The sequence below is a fragment of the Poecilia latipinna genome, unplaced genomic scaffold (assembly GCF_001443285.1).
Source record: "Poecilia latipinna isolate Pla-1442-1.1 unplaced genomic scaffold, P_latipinna-1.0 Scaffold856, whole genome shotgun sequence".
Lineage (NCBI taxonomy): Eukaryota > Metazoa > Chordata > Actinopteri > Cyprinodontiformes > Poeciliidae > Poecilia > Poecilia latipinna.
In genome coordinates this window covers 188,622-214,276 of record NW_015113472.1, presented here as the reverse complement: position 1 = coordinate 214,276, position 25,655 = coordinate 188,622, and the positions used below count along the sequence as shown (strand labels likewise).

At 37.9% G+C, this 25,655-nt stretch overlaps 1 long non-coding RNA gene across 2 annotated transcripts in view; it reads left to right on the top strand.

Moving 5' to 3' along the window:
• The window catches only part of LOC106956917 (uncharacterized), a 67,259-nt gene that overhangs the window by 27,240 nt on the left and 14,364 nt on the right, over positions 1-25,655 (top strand). For both annotated transcript variants that reach the window (XR_001426854.1, XR_001426855.1), the window contains 2 exons: positions 24,904-25,076; positions 25,169-25,219. This is a non-coding gene — a long non-coding RNA (uncharacterized LOC106956917). The remainder of the gene's footprint in view (positions 1-24,903; positions 25,077-25,168; positions 25,220-25,655) is intronic.

The following is a 25,655-nucleotide window of genomic DNA, read 5'->3' as shown; positions in this document are numbered from 1 at the left end:
AAAATCACACACACAGAGAGCATGCACAGCACCTAAAACCCATTCCTCATTTTGCAGAAGCAGACTGACTAAATGGCCTTGCTAAAGGCTTTTTAATAGACTGTTTTGTGTGGGGAAACTCAGGATGACGGCGGGAGTCCCAGGAGAGACACAGGAGGGAGGGACGGAGCTGGGAGACGGAGAGAGGACGGTGCACTGGGAATCTGGGAAGAGAATGAACATTTCTACAACTCCACGTCCAGTCAGAGTTAGATCTGTGACGTTTCATGAAAATACATTTTACTGAGGTCTTCTTTACACCGTCGTGACTGATATATTATTGGAATAATGAAAAAGTTAAGGGGTTGGGAATGCTTGACATTTTCTCCTAGCAATTTTCTTTTTGTTCTCAGAGATTATTCAGTAAAATGTAGAGATAAATACAATGTCAATGACAAAATAAGGAGCTAAGTGAAGAATTTGATATAAATGATGCTCCTTCCTTCTTTATTTCAATAATCACTTGTAAATAAACCAATATTTATTGGATCACAGTTCTGGTTTCAGTTATGTACCCTTCTGGGACAAAAGTTAGACTTCTTTCCTTTCTGCTGTTTTGTTGCTGTCAACTGGTCATCATCATGTTTTAATAATTGATCAAATTGAGCTGACTAAAACCAAAAAACATCTTTTTCAAATATCGCCTTGTGAAAGCCACATTTTTTTGTTTCAACTTCGTCTGGCATTTTTTAGATGTAAATCAAAAAATCATTTTAATTGAACCTGAACATGAAGTAGCATTTCAAGCATCTAATTCCCTTCACTTTACAAAGTCATTCTAATGCCTTGATACTTAGCAAAACTTGCATCTTTAGAAGAGTTTGAAAGATCAAAACCAGTCCTGACTCGACTCACATTTACCAAAAACATCTTAATTGATCTTCAAGAGTTTTGGGAAAATATGAGGACATATGAGACAAAAGTGGAACTTTTTGAAGCGTGTGCATCTCGTTTTGTTTGGTGTAAAAATAAAAGAACCTCCTACCCTGCAACTCAAACATGGTGTTGGTAGTATGGCTGCTTTCCTGCCTCAGGACTTGGATGACTTGATTAAATTTGCGGAGCCATAAATTCTGCTACTACACTTTTTCACAAAGAGAAAGAGATCGTTTTGGCTTAGTTTCCCTTATCAAATGTAATAAACAGTTTTTGTATTTACTCTGGGAATATTAAAGTTTAACTGAACCATATGAAACACTGAGTGTGACAAAAAATAAAAAATAAAAAAGGGGAGCAAGTACTTTTTCCAAAGCTCTGTACGTGATTTTATGATGGAGGATGTGTTGGTCAGTCCAGGACGAAGGAATCGTTTTTGGGTCAAGGTGTTAAACTTCCCCATCCCAGGGGATGCGATATGTTTGCACTCGCTGCGTCTTCCTCCGCTGCAGCCTGTGTGAATGAAGACGTTTATTACAACAGAGACACAGGGGGATTAGCAGGGGGCTTAAACCATTCTCATGGTAATGCCCAGAGCTGGGAGTGCACAGATAAACACAAACACTCACCTTATCAAAACACCCAGACCTGAAAGGCAACTCCTTAACTGCAGTGACAGACCGGGAGAGACGCAGACAGGCAACCTGAAATACACCGAACAAAAAAAAAAAAATGTCAGTCAGAAGCAGATGGGCTCATCCAGGAGAAAATGTTCCTTTTCAATCCAACTTTGAAGCAAAAGTAGGACTCCATTGTTTAAGGTAATGCAAAAACAGACGAACACAACTTTTTGCACGGGATACAGCAAACTTGGCTTCTATAATTTAAGTAAGATGGAGCACTCTGACATTATAATGAGCTAAGTTTAACACTGCTAATCAGGTATTAGATACACATGTTCATCTAAAGATCTGCTGAAGTCATCATTTTATTGTTAAACAGATTATATTACTTAGTATAAATCCCCCTTAGATACCTCGAAATCTCAGTTTTTGTGAAATCTCCAGTTATTTTAAGACAGGGTTCAGAAAAGGTCTTTTAAATTAATGCTTTTGGATGTTTTCAGCCCAATAGTCAACAGTACCCATGGAAGATGTTGATTTAAAATGACTTTGATGCAACCAATAATTTTGTCAGGACTCAAGAAAACTAAAGGTAGAAGGAAAAAAAAGGTTTCCGTCACTTTAAATCCAAATAACCTGCTGCTGGCCACGCCCCCAACTCAACATTTACACTCACATGTGAAAATGGCTGCAAACAGATGCACAATTATACAACATTGAAAAGCATAAGTCGAGCCTCATGCTCAACCAACAAGAATGCGGCAAATGGTTTCAGGATAAGTCAATGGCAAAACACTTGTCTTTTCCAGCAGCCATTGTATAGCGCATACAGCAGTAAAACCAGTTGACCAAACGTGCTGGAGCACAGCTTGGGTTGCTAGGTAAGGCTGGGCTTCACTGGGGTTGCTAGGTGATGGGCAGTTACTGCTGGTTTGTGACAGCTCATTTTCCAGACACCAAAAAACATTAACTTGTCGTTTTTAGAAGAAGTAGACACCCAAATGGAAATATAAAAATGCTCAAAATGTGAATTTTGCATAATAGGACCTCTTTAAAACTAAGTTCACAATTTTGCAAATACCACTCAGTAAAATCCCTCAGACATCAGACCTGCTTGTTGTTTGAACTGGATTGTGTGGAATGAGTGGAGATAAAGGACTCAGGAATGTTTGAAGTTGGACTTTAAGATACTAAAGCCAAGTGTCATGTTAGAGCGTCAGTACCGTCCAGCAGCCACATCCATCACTCCTGTCATCATGTTCATACCAGGACGCAGACACAGGTTGTTTTCTTTCCCTCCGCCCCCCCTCCACCGCTCCTCATCCTCCCTCAGCTGCCAGTCTTCCCCACAGTGACAGAGATGTCGTTTCCAGATCCCTCCCCTGCCACCTCTGATTAAGGCCGCCATGAGTGAGACACACCTGTACAGCTGACGGGAGACAATGCTAGCGCTTCCTCCTTGAGATTGATTTTCTCCATTAAAACAGCCCCTTTGTCTAAAACCCCTGCACCCTCTTTGTTATGCTAAGAAGAAGATGGAAGATTTCCAATTCAATTTGGGCTGAACCGAGGGCCGGTCGGCTGTTCGGGTCTCCATTGTCCTGCCGGAGCCCATTGGGACAACGTTTGCGTCTCCCAAACGCCAATTAAACTGGACGGAGAGACGGGCTGAGATAATTGACAGGCGGGAGAAAGGCGGTATTCTCTCTCTCTCCACTCTCTCTTTCTCTCTCTCGCTCGCTCATCATTGAAAAAGAAAATCAAAGAGAAGGAGTAACAGAGAGGAGGTGAAGTGTGGGATAAGACCGAGAACAAGTAGCAGAAGAATAAGAGCCTATAATATACAGCCTCCAGCAAATTTTAACGAAGCTTTGAAGGTGACGTTTGAAATGTTGAATGTTTTTGAAACGGCTATATTGAAACGAACATCTGTAACACAAAAAAGTTTAATGTTATTTGCTCTGTGCTGGATTCAAACCTGCTGGATATTACAAGGCATGTGGTTGTTCTCTCTCCAGAACATTTTAGACCCAGACGTTCGAAACTGGAATTATGGGATTCCGTCTTTATTTTCTCATATGTTACATGAACCGGCTTTGGGTTTGATCATACAGGCCAAATTAAACCATTAAATAGTTTCCTCCTCAGCTGTAATTCTTATAGAAAAATACATTCAAAACCAAATGTGGTCTAGAGATTAAAAGAAAAAAACTAATAATTGTTGAGTTTTTATTATAAGCTATTATTGAATCACCTTAGCTACAGGCTCTGCAGCTGTTCAATGTGAAAACCATGTAAGACATATTCAAGTGTTTTCTGCAAACACTGAAATGTAAAAATACCTCCTTACAGAAATAACCACATATTTAATTGAACTTCACATTTAGTAGCAGAACATGAAAACATTTTGTCATTGACATTGCTTGATTCAGGCTTTTATTTTTAGACTGCTTTTAAAAAAGGAATGTTTCTACCAGCTGTGCGTATTTGGGGATTAGATGGAGATAATTTATGAACATCAGGTTTTAAGACGGGCCACATATTTAGGTCTGGATTTTTTATGTCGCTTTCTTAGTAACATTTTCCATAAAGGCTGTATTTTTTGCTGAAACATGTAGCTGTATCGTTCACACCTGCAGCTCCTCCAGAGTTAACACAGGTCACATGTCTGTCAGTTTAGGTCAGGGGTGTCCAAAATGTCGCCTGGGGGCCAATTGTGGCCCTTAATATCAATTTTCTGTAGCCCACATCAGCAGTTTAACATGTGTGGCCCTCCAGCATATGGAGCTGAATTGGACGTTGTCATTTTTTTAGGATTTCAATTGAATATCTTGTTCAAAGAAACACTTTTTTGTTTTTCTTTAATGTTTTTTACTTTAATTTTAATATCATTGTAAGTAGAGCTCCGATCATCCAGGATTTTTTTTTTTTTTTTTTACTGAGCAGTCCTGGGTGCTCATTTATCAAGATGGCTAAGTAAAGAAAGTTTATAAGAAATCTTATTTAGATCTCTCTTTTATTAAGGCAAACAAATTAAACCTTTTTTGGAACCCACAATAATTTTGTTTTTCATAAAATATTAATTAAAATATTGCATGTTTTTAATTATGTGAGTACCTTAAAATCATTGAGTTTGGACATCATTGGTGTAGATGGGTAGCCATGTTTTGGTTAATTTGCATGCTAACTCCAGCATAAGTAGATTTCATTTTTCAATTAGCTGACTTCTGAAAGCAATTGGTTGCATAAGATTTTATTTAGGGCATCAGAGTAAGGAGGGTTGAAATTACAATGTGTTTGAGCCAGCTGGGTGCTCATTTAATCTGGTGTGTATTCAAAGCACATCAAGGACACAAGTAACTAAATAAATTTGCCACTTTATTAGGAACACCCTTCCTGTTTCAGGTAGTCCCTCTAATCTAATTTATTTGCAGAAGATTCAACAAGATGCCCTTAGAGATTTTTGCTCCACATTGACCCTGAGGTGTACCTAACAAAGCAGTCAGTGAGGGTATTCTTTTTTCAGTATAAACTTGTAATACATAAGCATTCTTTCTTAAATCTTATCTTAATTTTCCTCATACTATCACTCCTTTCCTTCCTTCCTCTAATTGTCATGTTGCCTCCCTTCCTCTGACTCTCTCCCTCACCCCTCCCTCTGCAGCTTGGTGACGGACGGCTTAATAGGATTTAATAAGCCCCATTTGCATGTCAGCCTTTTAAGATTTTCTGTAAGAAAGAAAGGTGATCGGGGGGGAGAGGAGAAAGAGAGAACGTGCAAAGGAGTTGAAAAAATTAAAGTCGACAGGGAGGGGGCATAACGATAGACAACTGGTGATGAAAGTAGAAAATTAATACACAAAAAGATCATTTATTGTAACACTGGCTTTCGTTAAATACGTATATTTGATGTTATCTGGGTAGGAAAATCATTTATCTGTGCTACAGTGGAGGTAATTGTGCTTCATGACGTGTCTGAGGTGGGAAGAATGTGATATTCAACTTGAACCAATGGCTTCATGTCACTTCTGCCAAGTGGCTTTTGGGCTTTTTGTTTGGATTTTATTATTTAGAGCAAATGTGGAGAACATGGTGCAACAGAAAGTCAAGATTCTCAAAAATCAGTCATAGCACAATGAGTTTGACGGCATTGCATGGAAATCAAATGTCATCATGTTGGAAGAGCTCATTGTTACCTCCCCAACGTTGGCACTTTTTTTCAATTTTATCCTCTTGAAAGCTTTTGTTGCAATGCTTAAAGCAGTCCTTCACAGGCACCGTGACTTTGAATGGTGTCTGTTCTTTCATTTAAACAAAGGCATTCATAGTGTGATGTTATGATGTTCCACCTCTATAGGACTGACAGACTGGGAGGTTGTGGTTTAAAGTCAGTCTTTCCGTCAGGAAACGGAGCATTTATGGTCATGCTGGAAAAACAAACTGGTTTTAAATATCTGATCCAAATTAAACTGACATTTTTTAGTTATTTAAAAAGAAAAAAAAAAGAAATAGATAAAGTCAATTTTGTATTCGCCTGTCAACATTTTTACAGCAAGATATTTTACAGAATCATATTTAGATTGAAAACAAATTGAACTGTCCAGATAGACGGGGATCCTAACAAGTCTGGAAAAATTATGATACACTTTTGAGTTAAAAATGAGGAGAATTATACACTGTTTGTAAGTTATAGCCTTAATTTTAGATATGCCGCCATCAAAAGAAAAAGATTTATTTTGTAATTATTGAGAAAGGGGCAGATTTTTCTAAGGTTTTTCTTCTTCCTGGTCCCTTTCACTCATGTAGATAAAATGTTTACAAGACAACGTTTTTGTACATTGGTGATGGAATGTTTTGTTTAGTGAATAAACTTAACAAAAAGCACAAGAATCAGAGCTCATCTTGGAACATTGGATTTAATCTGAACAAACATCCGACAAACGTTCACAACGAACCGGTCAGAATCCTGCTGAGTGTGGACGGGGCGGTGGAAATGTGAAACATGTTTGTCAGTTTGAAAAATGACAAAGTCTGAAAATTTTGCGATTACCAAATAAAAATGATGAGGCCTGAATTTCATGAATTTAAAAGTGTGAATTTCCTGAATTCACATTGAAATATAATTTGGAGAAGAGATTCTTCTGTTTTGAAAAGTAAAATGTTTTCAAACCTCCTCACTGAAGGTGGACATGCTTCTTTAGACAACCAAACAGATTTACAGCGTGCCAGCTTCAGCCTTGACAAAGATAGGACTGCAAAACACAGCATGTGTGTATAAACGTGTGTGTTTATGTATGTGTGTACGACAAAGACTGTGGTTCTCTGAGGATTATAAAAGGTCCAGCCAAAAACCATAAGTGTGCGCACACACACTAACACACGCGGTAATCCCCATGTTGGTAGCTGATGTTTATTGCCATGTAATAGGATCAGGAGGAGGGAGCGTTAGTATCAGTGCAAACATCTCACACTCTCACTCCCTCACACACACACACACACACCATCGCTGATCAAACATAGCCAAGGAAACATTGTGATCCAGGAGAGATGAGAGGGCTAATCCTTTTAGCCCTCTAAGAAGACTCTCCTCTTTCCTCTTCCAGGCTCGCTTTTTCAATCATCCGTCTTCTTTCGCTCTCTTTCTTCCTCTCCTCTTGCTTGACAGCATTGTTTTCCTCTTTTCCACTTTTACTGACGAGGACAAGGCTGAGGAGAGAGGGGGACGGCTAACCGAGCTAAATTTACATAGCAGTGTGTGTGTGTGTGTGTGTGTGTGTGTGTGTGTTAAGAGGAGCTTGATCTGCTTGGTTTGTTGAGAGATTAGGCGTGATAAATCCTCCTTTAAACCAAACCAACCTTACTTCTTCAGCTTCCTCCCACTTTCACACTACAGCCATCTCGCATAACACCACAAAAATTTATTTTATTTATTTTTTTTTTCATTTCAACTTGTTTGTAAAACATTGAAAGTGCTGGAAAAAAGTATTTGTCCTGTTAACAAATTCTGGTTTTATGAGTTTTTGCTCCACATTTATGGATATTTTTGTTTCAGGTCAACCAAATTTGAAAATCAGACTAAGGAAACCTGAGGAAATAATAATAATAAAAAAAGTTTTTGCATGATGATTACATTTATGAAGGGAAAGTTTTCCAAAGTAACCTGTGAAAAAGTAACTCCACTTACACATTATAACCAGTGATATATTTTTTGATCCACTCTTTTTTCCAGAATTGTTTTAATTTTGCCCCATTTGAGGATTGATGCAGTAAATGTACAACTTGTAAAGTGATGCTTCTGATGAATTTTAGCTTGTTCACACAACTGTATCAGGGGTGCCAATAATTGTGTCCTAGTGTATCTAATCTCCCCCAAATATGAAACCCACAGGCCTTTTCTGCCTTAATCCCGTACATCCCAACTGGATTAGGAATACTGCAGGATTGTACATGCCTCTAACTCCCTTATGGATGACAATTTGGAAACTTTTGATCACAACTGCCAAAAAAAGGCCCTGTGACTTTTGGTTCAGATTCCCGGTGGAAAAAAAAAAAACATTCAGGTTAATTTCTGATGCAGTCGTGCCTTTAACATGGACACAAGTGACGTGTTTTACTTTAATTTCTGAAGCTCTTTTTAACAACACTAAACAGACCACTGGTGTGTGCCACACAGTGGGATCTAAGACAACAAAACACACTTTTCTTTCATATTTTGTCAGCCTTTGTGTGCTACAGTCTGAAATTGCTCAGCATGCGCAGGCCTTTATGCTGCTGCGCTATCAGGCAAAAAAATTTTCCCATTTGTCATTCCTGCTGTCATGACTTTTCATGTCATGAAAGTGCAGCAAAAGAAAAAAAAAGAAAAAAACAAGCCTTAGCCTTTTAAAAAATCTGTTTACTTCGCTACATGAACTAATTTGGGGTCATTTTTCAGCGACGGAATATAAGACGAAGGACTGCTGTGCCATAAAAACAGTGCTGAGGCCAATGTGACTGAACAAAAGTCAGTGGAAACAAATAAATTATAACATTTTCACACGCCCTCTGTAATTGCAGTGCAGGTGTTCTCAAAGAATAATTTTGTGATTTTGTATAAAAATATATTTTCTTCACCTGTTGTTGGGAATGCAGAAATTTTCTGTTTTGGGAGACAGTAGAGGAGCTTGATTTTAAAAAAATGTAATGTGCCGCCCTTCTCCAAACATTTTAGAAATATATTAATTGAACCGACGAGACAAAAGGGCAAGGAAGTCTCCTTACTTCAACATAAGTAAGTAAGTGAGTATAGTGGTTGTTAACTCTCTCACAAAGGCTCAAAACCTGAACTTTGTATCAAACTAGGTTGTACTGGTCCGATATTAAAATGAACATATAATATATATGGTTGTTACATTTATATGTTTTTGTTAATGTGCCCTTGAGCAAACAGAAAATGCATACAAGTGTGTGTCTTCAAACAGAGCCGTGAGTGCTTAATGAATTTACTTAGCGCTGATTGAAAATTAATTAAAACCACCTCAAACAGACAGCCGCCCACTGAGCAGCACTGGCAACACACTGACACACAGATTACTGCTTCAAGGAAGGAAGGAGGCAGCAACGGAGGCGGCAGGGAAGAGAGTCTATAACTATCTGACGCACTTTGCACAACTCTGCATGTCAGGGGTTATAGCAACGCAACCCTAACCGAGTCACTGTAATTTGTAAATTATTCAGAGTATCAGTCTAAAAGCAGAAGGCTCGACCGTACATGATTGCGTCTCCTCAGAGAAGGCTTTTCACAAACACGTAATAAATAATTTAGAGAAAAAATGTTGAAAAGCTGAAAACAGAAAAGAGCCTGTTAAAGATTTCCCTTATGTCGGACTTTTAGACCCAAACAACAAACTCTTTAATGACGACAATTATAGTTTGGAATACGTAATTAGGGGATTAATGTTCAAAAATAATTTCCAATCACCAATGAATTTCACCAATGAACAGTCTAAAGTCATAAAACTGGTATATTTCAGACCAGTAAAAGGTGAAAGTTATAAGGTATAATAAGTATTATGTAAAATCAACTTTGCACCATTTTATAATATTTGCTCATCAAAAATATACCCTTTAGTGTTGCCTTGGTTCTTTCATGCAAGTTTGAGAAAAACTTTAATTTCCATGGCAACCATTCAGCAGTGCAAAACGCCGGGTTGAACCCAGCTCTGCCTTCGAGATGAAGTTCTTCCTCAGAGCTGCAGTCTCCAACCTTCAGAGCTCCCGCCTCACAGAGCAACTCCCCCACTCAGCTCCTTCAGACTAGCCAGCAGCAATTAGCAAACACCTGGTGGAACTGCACATCCACTGAGCTCATTATATGAGCGACTCCTCAGTGAAACGCAGGTAAAAACGTTGTTAGACGTTGTGATGACTTCCTGAAGGCAGAGTTTCAGAAAGAGCAGGAGTTTTTAAAGAGACAGGTGTCATTTCAAGGTGTTACACTACTTAGACTAACTTCTTTGAAGTTACATTTGACATATACAGCATGTTCATAACATGTAAAGGTAACATAGGTAACAGTCATTACATGATTGTGTCATAAAATGCAACTCTTTGCTTGGAAAACACATAATACTGCCTCTTTGAACTTGACAATAAATTAAATCTATTATTTTATTTAATAACCACGTAATGACTTTATATGATTTCTTAGGCTTGAAAATCTAATTTATTGAGTTGAATTACTTTAAAGGTGCCCTGCAGTAAAGGAAATGAAAATCAATGTAAAAACAATACTAAAAAAACAAATTTGTATCGGATTTCAATGTTCCATTGTTCCATATGTTCTCATACATCTACTTAATTTATTTACTGAATTGTGAAGTTGGAATCAATAGAAATGTAGAAAAATGTATCAGTTCTGAAGGCAGCAGCATTTTGCCTGACGGACATTTATCTATATTTAGACATTTATTTACAATAAGCATCACCAATATTAGTGATATTAAAATACAAGACAAAGGTACAGATGTTCCTCCTCTTCTCCACATGTTCAAAAGTTTTTCTTTCAGTCAAACTGGGCCTTAATTAACTTTTAGAAAGTAATGAATTTCCTGTCATGATGCTATAATGTACTTTATTTAGTCAGAAGAATCTGAACTTTGAGTTTCTGTTCTGCGTCTGGTTCAGCAAGTATTAACAGGTCCAGTTCCCTCAAAGCAGACAATGATGTTAAAGTCTAATTGATGCACTCTTTAAGTAAGTCCTAATTAGAGCACGGCTGGTAATAATTGGGCAGGCGGTCTGAGCACTAATTAGTCTTTAAAAAAAAAAAACCTCTGTATGTGTGTGTTAGAATGTGGATAAATGATCTCCACAGGGGGGCTGATGAAGCCCATACTTCCAAGAAGCAGACAAAGCTGCAGAGGTAGAATCAGAGTGCAGCAGGGAGACAGAGAGCAGTAAACCTCCTGGGAAAAAAAGGAAAACCTCTCTTTTGTTATGCCATACGGCCTGCGGGTGGCCTCCGCTGCATGGGGGTGCTGGGGGGGTGACAGCAGGTGTGTGTTTTTCTGAGAGAGGGAGCTGAACTTCCTCCTAGCAAGGCTAATTGATTCTGTAGCGCTCTCTTTATCTGCCCGGTCTTCCCCCTCGTTCTCTCCCTCTCTCTCTCTTTCACTCCCGTCCTCTCATTGTTTATGCTGAGAGGCGTCTAGAAAACCGCAGAAATAAGATTTCCCACCTGCTGCATGCTGGGAAACATTAGCAACACGCTCAGAGTTGACTTGTTTGTGTCTCACTGCCTCTCTGTTTAATGTTTTCTGCTGCCTCTTACTCAGGCTGCTTGGAAATACCAAAGCAGGAGGAAGAATCCTGGTCAGTGTAATTGTGTGTCGGTTTTTAAATAAAATTAAGGATTTTGATTATTCAGAAATCAGATTTCTTTGCGACACTTTAATCTCTTTTTGCTTTTCTGATCATGAATCAAATTTTAAAACAAATACCTAAATTTATACAAAATGCAATATTTTAAATCCTTCCTTTTCATTTTGTAGTTATGTCTCAGTTTTGTTGCAACTTATTTCAGCAAAATAAAGCAAACCTCACAAAACATTACAGGTGCACTTACATCTGACATCACGAGGCACTAACTGGTACTTTTGATGCGTCTTCTTGTTTTTACTTTATTTAGATTTTTATTTAATTCCTCCTCTAAAACTGGTACTTGTGTTTAGTTGCAACAAAACATACCAACGAAATATGAGTATCCAGATTGTAACATTTTGTTTATAAAAAGACATCATACCAAGTGAAGCTTAAGAGATAAAATTGGTGCATTTAGCTTAAGGGGGCTGCCAGTTTATAGCTAATACTGTAGGATGACTTCATCACCTACTTTCTCAAACAATTTGCATATAAACAAATGAAAAATCAGTTTAATTTGTTTCAGAACTTAAAACCTCAATATTTCCCATTGAGGCGACTGCTATCTTGCGAGCGGTCAGCTTGGCTTCACCTGATGGAGCTGAAAAAGAAGGTTCCTTGACTACTCTTATTGTTGGTTGGCAGCATTTTGACTCTCCAGTAGGAGCTATAAACATCTACAAAATAAAGGTCTCTTTCTTTAAAGTAATCTTAAAATCTTGATTTCTCTCGTTCTCATCAGCTCAGTATTGTGTCTTGACATGTCAGTTTTATGTATTATTATTATACACTAAATCAAAGTAAAAGCCAAAAGTCACTTCATCTCTGTCGTGGCAACTAACATCGATTTTTGTGCACACAAAGCAGAATTAGCTTTTACTTAAGTGAAACCACAAACTTTACTGTCCAGTCATAATTGCCTTTCTAAAATCTATTAGTGATTAAAAAATCACCAATTGGGACAGACATTAAATTCTTCCAAGTCTGGCAGAAGAAAATAACAAGCAGCCAAAAAATTAGGACTAAGACAAATAAATGTGTTGCACTGCAACACCAGTAGTTTTTAAACTGCCTGAATATTTTTTCCTGGACCAGAAAAGTAGAAATAAAAGATTAATACATAACAGTGACAAAAAGTTTCGATGTTCCCCCACAAAAAAAAAAAAAAAATCCTGCTTAACCTCTCGACCTCTCTCTTTTGTTTGGACCTGATTGAAACGGCTAACAGAGCTGGATTAAACTTCTGCGACATTTTAAACGGTGATCACAGCGGGTCGTTGAGGCACGGCATTCAAGGTGGCCTTCAAGCTGCACTGTGATTTTGCTGATCAAACCTTTGAACTTAAAATTGGGTCCTCCTGGACTCCAACGCAGCAGGACTCATAATTCTTACCGATTTGGAATTGAAAAATACCTCCAATACTAATTAATGGCACAGCAGCTCCAGTTTGAAATTGTCTGGTTTGAACCTGCCAGCTGCAGAACTGCTGTTCTCTAATTGGTGGTTAATTAATTAAATATCCAGCGGATTAGAGGAATTATGGACAATTGTCCTTTAACAACCCTTAACGAGGTCTTGATTAGTGTCCTCAGCCATGCCCTGTGGCTAAAATGATCCTTCAATTAATGATGGAAAGCTCATGAAGAGAGAGCTTCACATGATTGGCAGCAGGAATGATGTTTTAGAGCTGTCACTTCAACCAGAGGAGAAGAGAGAAAAGTTGGAAGAGAGGCCAGAGGAAGGCCTGAGTCGAGTTACCAGGCTGGCTAGTTTTGACTCTTCCGATGGTTCAAGCAGGCGGTGGGGCCGCATGAAGGCCAGATATCAGGTTTTTACCAGACTTCAATGATTTACTGGCTAAACAAAGTCTATGTTGTCATATTCAAGCAATCAACAAAAGGCTCATTTATCTCTATTCAAACGTAACTACAGATTATGTTTGAATAAACTGAAATCATGAGATAGAAATGAAGCTTTATCCTGACTTTACCTGGACATTTACAGTCAGATCTAAATGTTTAGGATTTATGAGTTTAAATTCTTTAAAGGTCATGCAGTTTTCAAATTATTTCATTTGTCAATGTAAAAGCTCTGCAAACCATCCAGGCTCAGTGTGAAAAAGTAACTAACTTCCTCAAATGGCTGAAAAATGTACCACAGTATATGTGTTTGATATCAGTTGATATTGATAATTATTGATCAGATTTTTGTTTTAAATATCTGAAATACTGAAATACCAGATTGGTGACATGACCTTAAGTCTTTCATCCACAATTTTCACTCAAGTTGTTGTACTTCACTTGTCTTCCAGTATGATTTTTTATTTTTTATTTTTTCATTTATAAGCAGTTATGGGAGATTGTCACAAAACATTCAACTTTTCCCCCTCTAATGTTCTGTGTTTACGTACAAAGAGCTCTTAATGTTTTAAGTAGGGTGCTGGTTAGGTAGGTTTCCATCTACTGCATTTCTCCTGGTTCATTGGACAAATCCTCATGCAAACATTTATTTTACGGCTCACATTTGAGGTGGAAATGTTGCCATTGCTGCTTCACTGGATGGTTCACATCATGTTCTGTATTTCCAGCTCTGTCTGTGGCTCAGTAACTTTCTGCTTCATCATTGGCTGCTTTGTGATTGCTTTCGTTTGTGCCTTTTTTTGGACTTTTGACATGAAAATGTTTCTGTTGCAAACTACAAACCAGAACATACCTGAAACAGAAAAGTTTCAAACAGAATCTATTATTTTCTTTCAAATATTTAGATATTGCCAAAATTAACAGCATCAACCTGGACTTTCAGCATTATAAAGAAACATGTTTTCTTTATTGTAACGTTTTGGACCCCAGATTTCATGACTCTTGACAGTGACAGGGACCCTGCACAAGCTGCATGGAGATAGGAAGGTGGCTGACATTTGCGGTGTTTTGGTGGAGGACATGGCCTTTTCTGCTCATTCCTCGTGGCCAATCACCCACACTGAAAGGAGAAGGGAAGATAAGGCCTTTTGTCTGGCCTGACAATGTCCCACTGATACTGCCATGGCTCGGCGTGTGAAACTGGGATGTGTGTGTTCCTTTCACTCCATCCAGGGAAGCCCTCTGAAGTCATCATTACAGCATCAGAGCCACCACATTACAGGATCACCCACACACGATTACAGAGCTGACACGCAGTTTAACACCCTGTCTGCTCCATCATGGAGGAGGGCAGCAGCAGCAGCAGCAGCAGCTGCAGCAGCAAAAATATAAAAATGCTGTTACAGTTTGAAGTATTAATATCTGGTTGTGCACCATTATCTACCACATGTTTTCCTTCCGCTCAACTTTAAATGAATATACTTGGATGCAACATCCTACTTCTTTAGCAATGACCTTTTGTTGCTTACCTTCCTTGTGGATATATTTAAAGACTTTCTGTATATCATCTGTAACATTTCTATATTAAAGATCCCATTTTATTGTTCTTATATAAGCCACAATCATCAAAATCAACCAGACAAACACATTTGAAATAAATCACTCTGCTTTTAGAGAATATTTATAACATATGTTTCACTTTTTTAGTTGAATTTACTGAAATAAATTGTTTGATTATAATTCATTGTGCATCTGAATTTCCTCTCTGTTTTTTTGTTTTTGTTCTAAACATCGCAAACATGACTGACTTCTTATAAATCATCTCCTCCACAGGAATCTAGATTTTGTTTGAAAACCCTACAAAAATACAGTAAAAACATCAAGTTACAGTCCTGCACAACTGGATGGAAAGACGTGAAAATGCAAGCGGCAAGGAATTTTCACGAAGTGTTGGGTTGGAAGGTGGGAAGCATTTATTAAAGACGACTCTATCCCCCAAAAAAGGGGGCAGCAGCCAAATGCGAAAGGGTTGATAATTTAGCCAAATTGTCAGCAGCACTTTGAGGTCGTGCCATCAGCAGCCGAACATCTTAAAGAAGATCTGCTGTAATATATGAAACCATCGTCATAATGTATCAAAATGGAACGACTGGGATGCCACTTAAAGTAGTGCTGGCGTAATTGGTGCTCAAAAGTCTTAATAGTATCATATATCTTGAGTTGGGCTTTTAAAAGGATCTAATGTGGGATCTCGCCTTCATCTTCTTCCCATCTTTTGCTCATAAACACACACCTGCACACACACATACACACACACACACACACACACACACACACACACACGGTAATGCATTCAAGCCATCATTTCATCTTGGAATTCCCAAGCGTTTGGGGCACCAAGAGCTATAATGATCTGCCATAAATGGCTCGGTTGGACTGCTAACTTGTGTAAATAGTGCAGGCAGAGACTAATGTACCGACTTGTAATAGTGGGAAATTACCTGCCTATTACTGTGAGATCCTCCAAGAGAGGAGGAGGAGCAGGAGGAGGAAGCAGAGGATAAAAGAAAAGTTGGAGATGGAGTGGGGGAAGAAATTGTGGTTAATTATGAAAATGACAGAACAAGCAAAAAGTGTTTAAAAAAAGTTTAGAGAAAAGGAAATATAGATATTGTGTGTGATTAAATTTTTTTTTATTTCCAAAATTGTGATCTGTTGTGACATATGTTAAATTACTGAAAGTCTATTAAACTGTTGCTAAAATGTCATTAGATAGATCCAAGACAAATACTTTACAATAGTAAAGTAAATGTGTGAAACCACATTTTCAGTCTTGTTGTCTGGATTCGTTGGAGATGCAGTTTAATCTGTCATCACAATTTTAATCAGTTTCAAACATAAAAGGGTTCCCAAGATGTTTGCATTTTAAATGGGAAAGTCTTCTCACCAACAACAACCTCAAAATCAAATATGGCCTCCTTACATTCACAATTGGCTCATAGTAAAATAGCACTCTGTTTGCATTTTGACACTTTAATTATTAATAAAACATCCACAGTACAAGTTAGGAATCCAAACTCGTTCACCTCGTTATATATTGAAAATTCCTCATTGAATGTAATTTTATAAATGGCCATTTTTGTTGATCTTCTGAAGGAATCAACCAGAAAAAATATTTAAAGTGGAAGAAATCCTTCATCAAAGCTCCATCCTGTTTTACTTCTGATGCTTGTTCGTTTTGATAGTTGTGTGTGAAGGAAATTCATCCTGTGAAGAACAGTTTCCAAACCCAATGTATGGATGAAAAAGGATGAATACATGCAAGATTTTATTTAATTTTTTTTTTACAGAAGCCAGTAAACACTGCTTCAACAAACACAAAGGAGCGTTTCCTAGTACTTCGGCTAATTTGGGTCTCACTCTAAACACAATGGCACATCCAATAAACCTCCCTTTCAAATGGGAATGTTGTTGGTCGAAAGATTCAAGCTTTGTTTTTGTAGCATAATGTTTTGTCAAGCCTGCTTAAAAAAATTAATTGAAAATCTCCACAGAGTTGATTGTAATGCACCCTAATTTCCTTCAGCTATCGGTGGAGCATAAACAGGCAAACATTTCCATAATGTGTCCGTGTGAATAGACAGTTTAGATCGCTGTTTGTTAGCAATGTTTGTTTGCCTGCTTATTGTGTTCATGGAGACAAATACGAGGCATGTCTTTTTATGCAGCTTCTTCATTTCTTGTTAGTTGTTTGCCATTATGATAACAAGGATCCATTTGATGTTAGCGGGCCTTTTATCTTCAAATGAGCCATTTAAATGTCATTACTGTTGGGGCTGTGTGTCTGTGTGTGCATGTGTGTGATCATTACACTTACAAGGCCCATTCAAGTCTTGTCATTTTTTTTCTCCTTCCCCCTACAAGCTGAAATTAGTAGCATTCACTATGTGATGCTGTAACAGCGACAACATTCAGGTTGAAAGATGATTTCTCAGAAGTAAACTTCAGCTTTTGTCTGTTTCCCTTTCTGTGGTGGTTAAGAGAGAGAAATCAATAAGCCAGAGTATAATAACTCAGGAAATTGATCCTATTTAGCTGCATTTTTTTAAGTGGTAAGACATAAGTGGTTTCTGTATTCAGCAAACAGCTTTAATTACTTACAAAGGGTCTCCCAGCTAGTCAGATTTGATACTGAAACATATCAAATATTCTGTGATTCACATCAGAATATCTAAACGCATCATAACAAAAAAGTAAAAACGAGCAAAAAACTGAGAAAAGACTGAATATATACTGGTTTTTACTTTCTGACTGGTAAATTTTGCTTATTTTTCTAGCAAGTCTGACAAATTATTCATCTTTTAATAACTAACCTTGTAAGTCTGATCACATTTAACCACATTTGACTTTTAGCAGACTTAAATGCATTCAAGTCTACATTTTATTAATTTATTAAGCTCAATCAAACACAGCAGGTTTTTTCGGAGAAAGACTGACCCAGACCCGGTTCTTGTGCTGCAATAGAATCATTTTTTCTATATGTATTATCCAAATGACCCCAAACTGGACTCCTTTCTTTTAGTGAAGCAAACCTACCAAACTCCTTTTCAGGTTTTAGCACACCACTTTCTTTCAACAACAACAAAATATTGTACTACTTTATTTTATAAACATATTTCATGTGTATATTGTCCCGCAAGTAATTTTGACTGCAGACTATAGATGTGGACTCACTTCTAGATTTTTGGCTGAATTCCTGACCCTCTGTCTGCTAAAGCTCTGCAGTGATTGGTGTAATATCTCCACATTGCTATGACGTTAACTGATAGGATTTGGCTCGTTGTTGGCCTGTCTGAGTACGGATCATTTCTGGTGGTAGAAATAAGTAAAGATGTTATTGCTGCTAAATGATCCCAAAATTATCGCAGGAGCTCAAATGTTTTGTTGCAGCCTTCCAGTACACGTCGACAAGTTGAGTTTGCAATTAAAAAACAGTTGAAAGAAAAGAAAGAGGCATGAAAATCTACAAACTGATGCTCCGAAAATGACTTGGATCAGACGATTTGTCCCGTATGAGGCATGTGGGTGTCTCTGTTTTTGTCTCAAACCAGAATTTACAAAGGAAATAAAACAAAGCTGAATGACATCCTTTCCCATAGGTGACAAACTACATCTCTCCATGTCTAGAAGCTCTAATTTGCACTTTCCAGTCAGGCCTGATTAGATGGTGTATTGCACTGTATCCAAGTTTTGGTCTTCATGTCTGTCGAGGTCTGCTGCATAAACCAAACCCTGTCTCTGTCTGTTTCCTGCAGTGGCAGACATGGAATAGGACAGCCCCTCTAGTGGACTACTAGTAAATTAGGAAATCTTTCCTGGCAGGCGGAGATGACAGGACACCGTCTTTGTGTCCGTTCTATGTAATTTGCTTGTTTTCCACTCTGCTATAGAGCTGGCGCACTGCAGGAGAGAGACGAGCCAAGGAGTGTGTCTCTTCCTTTCACTCTGCATATCTTCTCGTCTTCCTCTCTCATCCATCGTATGTGGATTTGTTCTCTCCCATTGTTGCCATTGTGTCCTCCAGCTCAGCTCCGTGGCCTCGGAGTTAAAAAGAAAATGATAGGCTGCAACCAACACAGGAAGAAAAGAGGAACGTCTAATGACTGTGACCTATAAAAACTATATCTAGGCTCGGTTTCACGTGTGAAAGCTGGAAACTGGGAGGAATCTAGATTTACTCATCATTGAAACAAATTCAGCTTCAGATTCAGCTGATTTCTGAGGTTATCAAGGCTATTTTTTCACCTCCTCTTTTCCCAGGTTCCTTGTCTTTTCTCTGTAGTAATTTATGTAGTTGTAGTTTTGAATTCTTTGTATATCTGAAGTACTTTTTAAGTCGCCAAGAAAAGCACATTTTTCCCACAATAATTACAAATGACACTTGGCACAAAATGTGCAGACAATATCCAAACTTACTAAATTAGGTTACAAATCCAAATGTAGAGCTGAATGAAAAAAATAAAAAAATACAAGAATATATGTAATACTCTTAAATGTTTCTCAGCTGTGTCACAGTTTTGTTTTTTAACAGTTCTGGTTCCTGAAATTTCCAAAAAAAGAAAAAAATGAAAAAAAGACAGAAAAACATTACAAATTCACACAATTTTCCCCTCTCAATGTCCATTCAGATGTAATGTAAGCCTAAATGCACCATTTGTTTGAATGGTAAGAAGAGGGGACATTAGTAGCAGACTGAAGTGTGCATGCATGTATGTGTGTTTCAAGAGAACTTTGACAAACAGCTCTCGTTTATCATGGCGGTGCCGCGGCCTGTGTTCTCCCGTCTCTAAGGTAACGGCGGTCCTGGGCGCTCTCTTATTGGCTCAGTCGCCGAACACCCAGCAAGAGACAAAAGAGAAGGACCCCGGTGCTGGTAATTTCTTATCACCAAATCCCATTAGGCTCAGGGTTTTTCATTTTTTTATTAGCCTACACAAAAGTAAAGTGGAAATCAGCATACCCAGTCGGCTCAACCCCTACTGTGAGCCTGACTGGGTCTTCTAATAACATCACTCTACTCCAGCGCGTGCTGTACTAATAACAGAGAGACGTTTTTAAAGTGCATTATTAGACTGAAAATATAAAGCATAAAAAGCTTTTCACTTTTGTTTGAAAGTTTTCAGAAAAAAAATAATATAGTAGATAAATTTAATAGTCTTCATGTGCTTTCATTGATACTGTTAATTAATAATTAGCTTATTTGCACGGCATGCAGCAGTCCAATACTCGGGATCTAACTAACTGCATTACGTTCTCTACTTAGAAATGTGATCTGATAAAACGTCTAATAGTTCTGCTGAAAAAGACTTAGAGTAAAAACACCACCAATTTATAGTATTTACACAAAAATGTTGAACATTTTAAAAAGTCTGCATCTTTTCACATTCCAGTGGACCCCCACCTATTTGCAGGTTTTTCAGTGAACTGTGACTAAATTATTTTCATGTCTAAAATATTTTAAGGAATATGTATTGTGGAAGCTGAAATATCCAGGTAAAATGATACTCAACACGCTATTGGCTGCACCTGCAAAGCAGCCAATCAAGAAGGGACATTTATTTTCTTTGGTGCTGATTGGCTGTACCCCCAAAAGCGGGAAAAAGGAGGACTGTAGATATTAGTTTCTGTGGTAGAGCTAAGACTGTTTCCAGTGTTCGTATTAAAGCATGTTAAATTATATTTGGTGTTGGAACGATTAAATTAAGCAATCATAAGTCTTCTTACTGGTTGGTCTCAAGTATTCAGGAGTGGCTCTGGTCCCTAACCTCGGTGAGAATCAGGTCTTGAAGCACCAAAGGAGTGACAGATAATAACACTCCCAGCCCCATGTTAGCCCAGTTTTTTTTTTTTTTTTTATTGTCTCACAGTCAAGTTTGACTGTTTAAGCCTGAAGTGAGGCCTGCAGAACTTCACATGTTGTACTGGCCTCTTTTATAACCTGATTAAGGTTTTAATGCAACTGTGGTCGGCCATGCACTGCTGAGAAGGTTTACCACTGTTCCATGTTTGCTCCATTTCTGGGTAATGCTTCACTGGAGGCCTTTCCACACTGATAGATGTCAGAGCCTAAGTGATGTGATGCTTTTGGAGATCTTGCCTACTTCATCCTGTTAGACAGGCTCTATTTAAGTAATTTCTTGATTGTGCAGTCCTGGAAATACTCTGACTTGGGTCTGGATATCAAAAAAAAAGTGCCTTACTGTAGTTGCTTTTTGTATTTATCCATTCTAATTTTGTATAAGAGTTTGAAGAAATTGTGGCCAAAAAAAAGAAAAAAAAAAAAAAAAAAGAAAAAAAAAAACTAAAGGAAACCTCTGAATATTATCACTAAGATATTCCTTGAAATACAGAAAGAAGTAAAAATGAAAATGCACTTGAACTCATAAGTGACTTGTTGCTTAGAAAGTTCTCAGAAAAAATCCGTTTGGAAAACGGGGGAGAAATGGAACCAGCTGATGAATACCCATATACCAGCAGATTTCAGCTTATCAAGTCATAATTTCAGCTCTTAAATTCTTTCACCTGTCATCTTTCGCCCAAGCAGCTGTGTGCTTGTGGGACGGCCCGAAGCCGCACTGACACCTCTCAGCATACTGAAAGGGCCTGATATACCCAAGGCTGTAATCACCACAAAAGTGCAGTTGGTTGTGGTTATAATGTGTGTGTGATAACCACCCCATATGAAGGCAGATTGACAGACAAAAGGTCTAATCGCTCCTCAGCTGCAGCCGCCAAACACCTCAGAGGAAGTATTGACCCAAAAGCATCATAATCCCCTCCGCCTAACACTGGCAATTTCATGTAATACCTGTAATAACACGCATTCAGCTCAAAGTAGTCATCAAAAGAGCTCTGAGCATCTGATTTTGAGAGGTGAGCTGTTTGAATAAAAGGGGACCAAAGTGTATATCAATCTGTAATAACAACATTGTGGCCCTGACTCACATTTCCCCTAAGGAGTGTGTTTTTATCATGTTCACTTTGACTCTTTATGGCTTTTCCTCATTTTAAATGGAAAAAAGCAACATTTTTATGGTACAGAAAGCTGTGAACTTTTGAAGGGGCCTTTTGTATTATATGCTTATTTTTACATTGCGGTGAACTTTGCCACATTTAGTCACGTTCCAACCATAAATGTCAGTGTATTTTTGAGAGACATCAGGGGGAAAAATAAAGATCTGAAAAGTGAGGCAGGAGCTACATTCAGTCTTTCAGTCAATACTCTTCCTTTTCCTTTAGCTTCTAGCTTTGCTCATTTAGAGACTATAACTCTTACCTATTGCTCCTTGAATCTCAGTCAGATTAGATGTTGAGCGTTTTGTGAACATTGATGCCCAAGTCTTACTCCAGATTCTCAGATTTCTGCTAATCAATACATGTGATGTATTGATTGATTTAGCACCAAAATTGTACCAATATAGTTGATTTGTTGGTCATTGTCACTTTCATAAAAAAAGAAGCTGTTTAAAAGTCCTTTAATATATGAAGACTTACATATGTATTAAAGATAATGGTTGAAATTTCCAGCAGATTGATTCTGGTGTTGCTGCAAGAAGGTTCTGGGTTTGAATCCCAAGTTGCATTTGAATAATCCTCACGTTTTCTGCAACATTCTCCTTTTGGGAAAAGAAGCCCAAATAATTTTTAACATGCTTAGTGAAATGTACATTACTAACATCAGCTGATAGAGAGCTTATCAGGGCCTAGAATGACACCAGTAAAGTATGACAGATGTTGTTTTGTTTATTTGAAGACTTTTTAGTTTCAAAACCTGTTAAGAATGAGGTAGTTATTTCATTTTATCCAGACAACACAAGCTCTAAGAGTTAAAAAGCATTGAGTGACTCATACACTAAGAAAACATTTTATATATTTACAGCTCTGGAAAAAAATGAAGAGCCCACTGCACTGAAGCCCATTGAAAACCTCCTGGTTATTCCACCAAATTTAGATTTCTGAACTCTTCCTGAGTTAAAACATTAGTATTGCTGTTTATAAATGAATATAAACTTGTTTTCTTTGCATTATTTGATATCTATAAACTGTCTGAAAGCACTGCGTCTTTTTCGTTATTTTGACCATTTCTCATTTTCTTCAAATAAATAAAAATTTTTGCTTGGAATTTCGGAGACATGTTGTCAGTAGTTCATGGAATAAAAGAACAATGTTCATTTCACTCAAATATATCCATAAAGAAAGTAAAATGGTCTCTTAATTTTTTCCAGAGCTGTATATTCACACTTCAAGTTTCCTTTGCCAGGAAACCGACGTGAGGGTTTTGCAGATCTGAGTTGATCAGCTGAACTGACTGCGGTTTCATATCTCCTAATGATTTCTGTGACGATCCGAAACTCAGACTTTGAAGAACCAGCGCGTTCAGTCCGGAGCGTGATCTAATCGAACGTAGAGGGGATGTTTGCATCACACGTACACGCTCACGCACCCGCCATCATTGTCATTATCATCACAGCCTCAATCATCCCTATCTGTATTCACTCTCACTTTTCAGCCTCTGATTTGGTATTCATGTCACAGAGATTAATCAACCTGCTCATCCCATCTGGTGTTGCACACTGATACACACTGTGTCCTCACACTCTACCTGCCTCTAGGTGTGTGTGTGGGTTGGGGTGGGGGGTTGGCACACAACTGACAGACAGCGAGAGAGGGCTCCGTCAACCCATCTGCATATCTGCATATTAACCGCGGACCGTCCCTTTAATTTCCTACAGCAGCTGATAACTGTCGCCTCCTCTTGGCCTCTTTGTTGCTCCCATACCAAATTCATGTGTGTGTGTGTGTGTGTGTGTGTGTGTGTGTGTGTGTTTGAGGAAAAGGCAGAAACAAAAAACCCTGTGTTGCCTTTCTTTCTGCTTCACACACATGTTTTTAGTGTTTACTCAAGTTGTTCATTTGTAGATTTTTAAAAGAAAGCATGTTTTATAGAAGAGAATAATAAAAATGAAAAAGGTGATTCACAATACATGTTTGTAACACGTCTGAAGAACATCTGAAGATTTAAAATCTTCTCATAGTCTTCAGTAAGGAAATGTGACTTATTGTCTCTGTAGCTTCATTGTTAAAGCAGATCTTTGATAGGATTTTGAGTTAGTTTTGATCAGTGAAAATATAAATCTGAACTAAACGGTGATCTTCATTTCTAAGTAGAGGTTGACTTTATGCATGGAGACATATAATCATCTTTGTTTTGCGTCATATTTAACATCAATTATAATGGCCTCTTTTCACACAGTGTAAATATGTGGCCTTGAGGGATGAAGTGTGTGAACCGATTCACTGCGAATGTATGGAGGTGAATGTCGATCTCATTATTCCAGAGGATGAAGGCAGAGACAGCAGAAGAAAAGCAGCACAGGCTCAGAGTTTCTCTGCTCCTGTAGTTAGTAGGTAAAAGGAGTTTGAGTCAAATTGAGACGTTCATAAAGGAAAGTATAATTTAACAGCTGCAGCTCTTGAATGAATAGACCTTTGCTCGAGCTTCACCTTTGAACCCTTTCAAGTTTTTGTTGAGGTTTAACTGCTCTTACAAAGTTGGGCTGAACTGGAGATGATTGGATGCTTACTGATGCCTTGAAAATGTAGTTAATTAGGAAGAAAAGAAGAAGAGCAACGTACATCATTTCTTAAACGCTCAAAATGATTTTTATTTCTAAGTTCATGATGCAGGAAGAAATATCCAAGCTGGTTTCTGCAGATTTTCATCTTTAGGCTGCTTGTGATCTGCTTTGCAACTTGAGACATTTCACCTGTCAGATCGGCTGATGTTTAATTTTTGTTTTTCAGAGAAAGCATCAAATGATGTCAGATGCATTTTCCGAAAATGTGAGAAATATTGTTTTTATTTCACAGAGTGAAAGATTTAGGTAGAGATGTAGAAAAGATTTGTGTTTTGGGGATTTTATTTTCTTAAAATTATACTTAGATTCTCTGTCAAAGTGAAAGAATGTTATAGACATCTCATCAGTGCAGTTTGACAGCATGCGCTACCACATGGAATGACGAGTGTGTGTGTGTGTATGTTTAGTTCAGGAGTGATGGGATGATGATAGTTGGTCTTCATGTTGGAGAGACAGACTGATGGACAGAGCTTCTTCTTCTTCTCTTATCCTGATCATCTGTCCACGTTGACTGATCGAGTTGCTCTGCAGTTTTCATCCTGCGTCTTCCCATTCCTCTGTCACACATAAGAAGAACAAGGTTTGTTTTAGGCTTATATAGAAAAAAAACAAAACATTATTTTGTTCCGAAAAAGTCTTTGCCTTCTTACAGATTTGTGCTTTTTGCTCTAGTTACACCAAGACATCCTGAAGCTGATAATCTCACCACCACCATGTTTGACGGTCAGTATGTTGTTTTTTTGAAACGCTATACTTGTTTAGACACAATAAGACCTTAACTTTCCAAATATTTTCCCAGGAGTCTTGGAGATAAATCTGATTTAGAAAGTCAGTGTTTTGTTCTTGTTGATGGAGATGGAGAGACTGGTTTTTGCCCAGTCTCTCCATCTTATTGTTGAATCAGTGAATGTTTCTCATTTGTTGTTGGAAATTATTTATTGGAGCATAATGAGTTGCTATTGGACAAGTGTCAGGTGGGTTCTATGTAACATATCTTCTTTCTATATGTCTGGTAATGAGGAGGCCTGAGTGTGTTTGTTGAAACTGAACCCAGCTATCAAAAAAAAAAGGGGTTATTCACATTTAATTCAACAACGTGAAAAGAGCTTGTTGTACTTATTCTGGTTATCCTGTTAGAATCAGATCTATTTGATGATCT